The sequence below is a fragment of the Garra rufa genome, chromosome 7 (assembly GCF_049309525.1).
Source record: "Garra rufa chromosome 7, GarRuf1.0, whole genome shotgun sequence".
Classification (NCBI taxonomy): domain Eukaryota; kingdom Metazoa; phylum Chordata; class Actinopteri; order Cypriniformes; family Cyprinidae; genus Garra; species Garra rufa.
The window spans coordinates 33,113,314-33,120,857 of NC_133367.1; positions in this window are offsets into that span (position 1 = coordinate 33,113,314).

Consider the following 7,544-nt stretch of genomic DNA (forward strand, 5'->3'; position numbering starts at 1 on the left):
GTATAACAGATAAGGAAGTGAATATGAGGGATTTTGTGAGGAGCATTACTTGCAGGCACCTTGTAGGCCCTGCTATTGCAGAGCAAAAGCATCACAGCTGTGCTTTCTGAGAAAATGAACCCACAAATGTCTCACTTATAGTTCCCCTTGCATATTAAACTGAGGAAAAAAGTATTTTAACGCCAAAAAAGAAGTATTACACACTTCAGCTTTTAGTGGGACTCGAGTTCGACTCGCGCTTAGTTTCTAGACTCATTGCAAAAAAAAAAAGCTAAATAACCAAATCGTGGACTTATTTGTCAAGTAGCCCGATCGGTATTTGTTTTATTCAACAGAATAAGTTTTTACACGCATATCCAACCTGTTTGAGTTTAATTAGCACTGACTCGACACACCCTCATGTGACCACCTGTACCGGTTTTTCCTGAAGATGTGCCGCAGGCTCATCGGCGCGAAAGGGGTAAGTGACGAGAATTAAAGCAAAGCCTATAGAAGTACATTCACACCTGCGCGTCGACACACCTAAACGCTGCCACTTTACACTCACGAAGGAGAAAGTGTCGAGGTGGACGGTTTAAAACTCTTTGGAGGTTGTCAACGCTGAGTATTGGGTGTGTAAATATCCTTGTTTCGACACGAGACGAACGCTGGGACCGTTGTTGCTGCTCCTGCCGCGGCGTTTCTCTCAGGTAAGCAACTGTCATTAGGCTACTGAGGGGAGCAGTTTACGTTACTGACAGACACTTTAAGTGAGGTATAGTTGTGTGTGGTATTAAATACGATAAATATTAACACTTACGGACGATTGCAGAGCCTAGGCGTTAACGTATGGCGTTTTCTTGCGCTCCTTCGTGTTTTTTTGTACACACATGTAACGTAACGTCTCCCAGATCTTTGGTAGTTGCGTCGCTTCTCACGGTGCTTTGCATTTTTAAGATGGCGCGATTTTAAGTTCAAGTTCAACTTTTAAAAACGCTGCTGTCTTTTTTTTTTAATTACGTTAAGAATGTGTATCTATGCCTTTGTGTGGCCTTTACTAGATCAAATATGTTATGACAGAATCCCAGAACCACAAGGGAGGAAAATACAGTTCACGTGATTATTTTTTTAAAACGTTTTTACTGCTAAATCAAATCAAATAAATAACAACGGTAACAGAGAAAATATACTAAATGCTATTTTATATACTAATACTGCTATATTTGCTACTATAAATTAGTTTAGCATGTTCAAATGACAATTCTGATAGTTATACATTTAATATCGAAAGCATTTGAATATATAACTATTATGTCATTCAGTTAAAGCATGGTTTTTTGTATTTGTTGTAGATTTGTTGTATTTCACTGCATGTGTTGAAATGTCGAAATAAAACCGAAATCAGTTTTAGCTGAATTATTGCATGTCACACTGCTTGAAATTTAATATTAAGCACTGATGCTCAAAGATCACTTCCTGTTTTATTAAAGTGGACATGTGGATGAAATTTCAGAAATATACCCCTGCTTTATTTCAGATGTTGCTTAAAACCTGGAGTTTCTGACCTGCAGTGCACATTGCTAGGAATCGTGGCTGAGATGAACAGCGGGATTTCAGTCATTGTTTCTAGTAGTGGGCGCTGCAGATATTCAGCTTCTTACCACGGAGTGCCTTGAGTCATATTCACAATCCTCAGAAGAAAATGATCGAATACAGTAATGTATGGCACGTGTGCATATACAAGTCTTTTTGGTTGCCGCTGGATGGCAGAAGAGCGCAAGGAAAGTGAGGCAGAAGCACAGGAGAGTCATTCTGTCACCTGTGAGGATCTGCAGCGTTTCAACTTGCAAGTTACCGTGAAAATCTTTGGCATGTAGGTGAACCTGCCCGGGAGAGGTGGCTGTTTTGGCATTTAGACTTCCTCATTCATTTGTAATTGAGGACTTTTTGCAAAAAATAAAAAAATAACCACACCAGTTTTATAGTTTCTATTTAATTGATGTTGTCTTACTGGACGTGGAATTGGTAAGGGTGAATGACCAATAAAGAAAAATACAGAGAAAGCATCTTTGTAAATGTAAGCTGTATATTCATGATTTTGTGTGTTTTAAATATTGGTTTCGATTTAATGACAGAAAGCATTAAATCCACCACGAATAACCATAATACATAAATAACCATTATATTAATGGTTATGGTTGCTTCTGTGATTATGATTTCATGTTCTGTTTTGTCCCGTGACAATAAAATGAAAGTGAAATTAAAATGAAAGGAAAAAGTGTCTTCGTTTTTATTTTGTTAAAATGAAAGTGCTTAATATATGCCTCAGAAGATTTTAAGCCTTAAATGTTTGTAAATTATCATATGATTATTCTTTGCTGTATTAAAAAATATATAATAATTGGTCCCAAACCTGCTAGCTTCAGCCAATTGATAGATTAAGGCACAATTTGCAGTCTTAATCTTTTATATTTTTAGTTTTTCATTTATTTAGGTTATTTAGGCTACCCCTAGTTTCACAGACAAGGCTTAAAACTAGTCCCAGATTAAAATGTAAGACCGAGCTGTATCAACCAAAAGAAACTTGCACTGACTAATCGTAAACAATATTAGTGCCTTTGTTTTGTCTCGAGATGCATACCAGTAATGTTTGTTACCAAGGCTCGTTTATAAAATTACTTAAATTTCCTAATTGAACTATGGTTTAATCCTGGCTTAGTCTAAGACCTGTCTGTGTTTTTGTTAAAAAAATAAACAATTGCTAAAAATAACAAAAATCAGACAAATCATATTTAGACAGTTTTATTGTAATCACAGGTTTGCTTGAAGGCAAAACAAAACACAACCTGGTTTTCCCTTTCTTTTGCTATAAACAATTGCCAACCCCTAAAAAACAATTGTGTTGCATTGTGTTTAAGCAAGTCTTATGGTGACAGATTTTCTTAAACTGCAAAAAATTTTTTTATACATATAATAAAAACCAAAGAAAATGCAAAGAAGAGTAATGCAAAAATACAATGTTCAAGCAAAGAAATAAAATAGGGGGAGGGGGAGGGGGAGGGGGGGGGGGGGGGGGGTGTTTAGGAGTTTTTGTATAATTTTAGGTTAAACATTTTTAACATTTGTGATCAGTTTATTTTATATGCTATGTAAGAAATAAACAATTGCTAAAAAACTGACAATTTAGCTTAAGAAAAAGAAATTTAGCTTAAAGAAAGCAAAGAAAAGCGATAAATATCAAGAAACAAAAAAATGGAACAAACAAAAAACTGACCCTTTGCAGGAAAACAAAACAAAAAAGATAAATAAATAAAAATGACAAATTAGGTTTTTAAATTGATTCAGACAAGTTCCAAACAAAGTTCAAAGCAAAACAAAACAAAAATCAAAGAAAAGCAATGAATAATAATGATAATCAACAGCAAAAAACGTTCTTTTGTTGTGACAAGTTTGTTTGAACAGCAAAACAAAACAAAAACCTTGTTTTTCCCTTCCTTTTGCTAGAAATAAACAATTGTCAACCCCAAACAAACAACAATTGTGTTGCAATGTATTTAAATAAGTCCTATGGCAACAGATTTTCTTAAACTTCATAAATATCTAAAATAAAAACCAAACACAACGCAAAAAGAGAAATGCAAAAATACAATGCACAAGTAAAGAAATAAAATAGGGCCTTGTTTGAGTTTTTGTATACTTTTAGGTTGAACATTGTTTTTTACGTTTATTTTATGTGCTATGTAAGAAATAAACAATTGCTAAAAAAACAAAACAAAAAAACGGACAATTTAGCTTAAAAAAAATTCTAAAAGTTCAAAGCAACAAAAACTTAAAGGAAAAAAAAACAAAGAAAAACAAGAAAATAAAAAGCAATAACAACAAACAAACAAAACCAAGTAAACAAAAAAAATCTGAAGGGTATTTTTTATTTTTTTTAAACTAACCCTTTGCAGGAAAACAAAACAAAATATATATAAATAAAAAAATTGGACAAATCAGGTTTTTAAATTGATTAAGAGAAGTTCCAAACAAAGTTCAAAGCAAACAAATTGAAAGGAAAAAAGAAATCAAAGGATAACAAGAAAATAAAAAGCAATAACAAGTAACAAAAAAGAAAAGAAAACAAGAAACAAACAAAACCAAGCAAACAAAAAACTCTGAAGGGTATTTATTTATTTATACTTTTTAACTGATCCTTTGCAGAAAAACAAAATATATAAATAAAAGAATTGGACAAATTAGGTTTTTTAAACGATTCAGACAAATTCCAAACAAAGTTCAAAGCAAAACAACAAAAAACGTTCTATTGTTGTGACAAGTTTGCTTGAAAACAAAAAAAAAAACTAAGCAAAAGAACAAAGAAAAAGTAAATAAATGCAATACAAAAAAGCAAAACAATTTTCTGAAGGTTACACTTACAATCTTTTCACCGATCCTTTTATATATACTACTAAACTATATACTACTTATTATGTTTACTGCCACATTGGACCGCTCCAGATACGCTGACGCGTCCGCCACCTTGGAGACCAGCTTAAACCAGCCAAGGTTTTTTCAGCAGGATACTTACCGACTAGACAGAGAGGACCTTCTGTCAGGGTTGTTGTTATTAGAATCAGATAACATACTCCATTGACACAAAACATACCCTTTAAAAGTCATTTATTTGGTATTTACAGTTGGCCAGTGGAAGCTATGAGAATGTGCAAGATACAAACACTTTCGCCGGTCCCAAAACGTTTCCAGCAGCAGCTGATTGTAAAACAAACTGGCATGGACGTCATCTTCGTACGTTGAGTGAAAAAATGCTCAAGTCTCTGTCGCTCGGTCATACACATACATACATACATATACAATGGCATATCAGGTGCTAAAAGATCAGTTTGTTACAGCCTCAAGCAAATCGTTTGTAAACCAGTTGTTTTCTTTCCCCTAGATCACATGATCATCAGATCTTGACAGTTTTACAGCAATACTTGTTTTAAAATCCCTGAATGTTGAATGACATTTGGCACAAAACCCATCCAGCCAATTCGTATCATAATTGTAACCTACATTTTAAGTTTTCAAATACTACAGCGCGCTGCAAAATGCACCGTGATATGCACTAGATTGACACAGCACTGAAAGAGAGAGATATTATATGCACATTCATCACTAAAACACACACATAGTGATTCGAAACTGATTCAGTAATACAATTCCACAAGAAAATGTTCTCAAATCACCTTTGAAGCGCAGCAGCATGGCAACAGAAGATATTTTCCCCTTAAAGTTTATTGGACGCATTTCAGGCCATGCCTTTGATTGGAATGCACCGACACACAAACGAGCATATTGTCATTCCCGAGAGCGTAAGATGGGAGCGTTCAGCACTAGCGAGCGAACACTGGTCTTATAGAGGCACTAATGCGATACAAAAAGTAGCTGCTGTCTTTAGTTGTATCTGTACAGGATGCTACATGGAGCCCGCACAATCATATTCCCATTCCCAAAAGCGGAGCGGAATGTAATCCCTTTAAAACGCATTTTGACGGGAATATGGAATGTAAGCGATGACTGATCAGTAAGGAAATAAAAAATGCCCTGATAAAGTGATGTGCGTTTGGCACTTTCCATAAACAGAGTACTAAATTGGACTTTTTTCAAACATTAAATGTGAAACTCCCAGGTTCTTAAGAGTAAACTATTAGACATGCTAGATAAATTATTTTATAAGTAGCTAGAATTAAAAACATCAAATGATTTGGCATGAGTTCACACAAGAGTGTCATAATACTGTTAAACCTATTTTAATTACCAAAAACATAATTGGTATTTGGTCCCAAAGTTGCACTAGCTCAAACCGAATAGATAATATATTAATATAGGCGACGTGCAATACAGTTAGTTTGTTTCCGCTTTTTGCTAGAAATAAACTATTGGCAACAAAAAAAATGTGTTGCATTGTATTTAAACACGTCCTAGATTATGTAGACAGATTTGCTTAAACTGAAAAAAATAAAATAAAATAATAATAACACAAACAAAAAGCAAAGAGCAATGCAAAAAAATAAAAAGAAATAAATAAAAAAAGCAAAAAAAAAAAAAAAAAATGCAATGGGAATTTTTTTTTTTGTATTTTTCGTTTGGACATTTATAATCACAATTTGAGATTTCCTTATATAGCATATAAAAGTTTATTTTATGTGCTATGTAAGAAATACACACTTGCTAAAAACTAAAAGTTGGACGATTTTGGTTTCAAAATTTTGACTTAGACAAGTTCTAAACAAAATACAAAGTAAAAAAGCAATGAATAACAAAAAATATTTAAAAAAAAAAAAAAAAAAAAAAAAAAAAAAACAAGAACACTTTTCTGACACTTTGCTGGAAAAAAAATCTGTCAAATTAGGTTTTTAAATTTTGATTCAAACAAGTCCTAAACAAAGTTCAAAGTAAAAAAACAAAATACAACAACAACAACAACAAAAGGAATGAATAACACATACAAAACCAAATAAAACAAAACAAAAAAATATTTTCACTGATGCTTTGCTGGAAAACAAAACAAACAAAAAATAAATAAATAAAAATCTGGCAAATTTTGTTTTTTTTTCGTTATTCATTGCTTTTTTTTATTACTTTGAACTTTGTTTATAACTTGTCTGAATACACTTAAAAAAAAAAAGAAACAAAAGCAATAAATGGCAAAAAAAAAACAAATTCATCCACTTTTTTCCACTGATGCTTTGCTGGAAAACAAAACAAACAAATAAATAAAAACCTGACAAATTTAGTTTTTTGTTATTCATTACTTTTGTTTGCTTTTTTTACTTTAGCTTTGTTTAGAACTTGTCTGAATCAATCTAAAAAGACAAAAAATAAAGTACAACTTTTTTTGCCTTGAGTAAAAAAACAAGGCAAAAAAAATATTCTGAAAGTTATCCACTTATTTTCACTGACCCTTTGTTGGAAACCAAAGCAAAAAGCTGACTTAAGTTAAAGTTAAAGTTTAACTTAAATTGAGTTTTTACATTTTGATTCACATAAGTTCTAAAAAAACAGTTCAAAGCAAAAAAGAAAAACAAAAGGCAAAGAATAAGAAACCAAAAACTTCTGAGGGTTATCCGCTTATTTTCACTGACACTTTGTTGGAAAAAACAAAGCAAAAAACTGACAAATTAAGTTTTTCCATTTTGATTTAAACAAGTTCTAAAAGTTCAAAGGAAAAAAAAAACAAAGCAAAGAAAAAAATGAATACAAAAAAAAAAAAAAAAAAAACGAGGCAAAGAATAAAAACAAAAAAAAAATTAGGGTTAACAAATAACAAATAACAAAAAATATACAAATCTGGTTTTTAAATTTTGATTTAGACAAATTCTAAACAAAAGTTCAAAGCGAAAAAAAGAAAAAAACAAAAGGCAATGAATTACAAACAAAAAACTTCTGAGGGTTATCCACTTATTTTGCACCGATTCTTTGCTGGAAAACAAAACTAATAAAAATTAGACAAATGTGTTTTTTAAATTTTGAGGGTTCACTTATTTTCACTAATGCTTTGCTGGGAAACAAAACAAATTAAA